Raw genomic sequence first — 1,456 nt, 5'->3', positions numbered from 1 at the left:
TTTCTCTTTTTCAAACAAAAATCCGTTTCCTAGGACATTATATCTCTCGGGGTACTATCACCCCTATTGAAAGATCCCTATCTTTCGCAGATAAATTTCCTGACAAAATCCTTGACAAAACACAATTACAAAGGTTTTTAGGATCTTTGAACTACGTGTTAGATTTATGTCCTAACATTAATAGGATAGCAAAACCTCTCCACGATAGACTAAAGAAAAAACTTGTCGCATGGACTGACGAACATACCAAAATAGTTCAAATAATCAAAAAACAAGTTAAAGAAATACCTTGCCTACATTTAGCTGACCCATCAGCCCAAAAAATTGTTGAAACAGATGCTTCAGACATAGGATATGGGGGTATCCTTAAACAAAAAACAAATAACAAAGAATGCATTATACAGTTTACATCTGCGCACTGGAATGATTGCCAAAAGAATTACTCTACCATTAAAAAAGAAATTCTTTCAATTGTCATGTGCATTACAAAATTTCAAAGTGATTTACTCAACCAAAAATTTTTACTTCGAATTGATTGTAAATCTGCAAAAGAAGTTTTACAAAAAGATGTTCAAAATATTGCATCAAAACAAATTTTTGTCAGATGGCAAGCAATACTTAGCATTTTTTATTTTGAAATTGAATGTATTAAAGGAGATCAAAACTCAATTCCAGATTTTCTAACTAGAGAATTTCTACAAAACATGACCTGAGTGATGCCCAGAAAATCAAAAAGAATAGAGGTCCCGAAGGACCAACCACAAGAAACCCCAAAACCTATCTCATCTGCAAAACCCATCCGATCCTGGGTAGAAGCTGTTGAAGAAAATGAAGCTCAAAGCCCAATTCAAAAATGGTTTGCAAGCCAACAAATAGCTGGTCCTGACAATTTCCAGGAAATAAAAAACTCAATAGAAGAAAACCTTCAGCTACAAAAAATTGCAAAACTCCACCAACTCCAGCAAGAGATTGAATCCCTCCAGATACAACTGCCTTCTTTTACGGGGCAGGAAAGGGGAGAATCTTCAAAAATCCCTTCTCCAAAAATTATTTCAAAACCTTTACAGGAGGAACCATCCTGTAAAATAATTTCAAAACTCTGTCAAGGAGAAACCTCAAAAATTATTTCAAATGATTCTGAAATTATTTTTTTTAAACCAAAATCAGAGTATTTTGTCAAAACAGATTACCAAAACATTTGGACAATCGAGGATCATTTCTATAATAGAAATCCTCAATTAGTCATCTCAAAGATTTTTCCAGAAGGCTAGTTTTTCAAACCATATGATTTATCAAAACCCCAGCCTTACTATAAATCTATTCTTGAATGTACAGGATCTGTAACAATTCAAGACAATCCAAAAGAAGGCCCAGTTGCCTATTCAACCGCAAAAATCCACAAAATCATCCCACCTTCAGAATGGGGATCAAATCTTTACACACCAAAACAATTCCC

Source organism: Cicer arietinum, chromosome 1, assembly GCF_000331145.2.
Source record: "Cicer arietinum cultivar CDC Frontier isolate Library 1 chromosome 1, Cicar.CDCFrontier_v2.0, whole genome shotgun sequence".
NCBI classification, from domain to species: Eukaryota; Viridiplantae; Streptophyta; class Magnoliopsida; order Fabales; family Fabaceae; genus Cicer; species Cicer arietinum.
The sequence above is the reverse complement of the archived record's forward strand: the minus strand, read 5'-3'. Positions refer to the sequence as shown.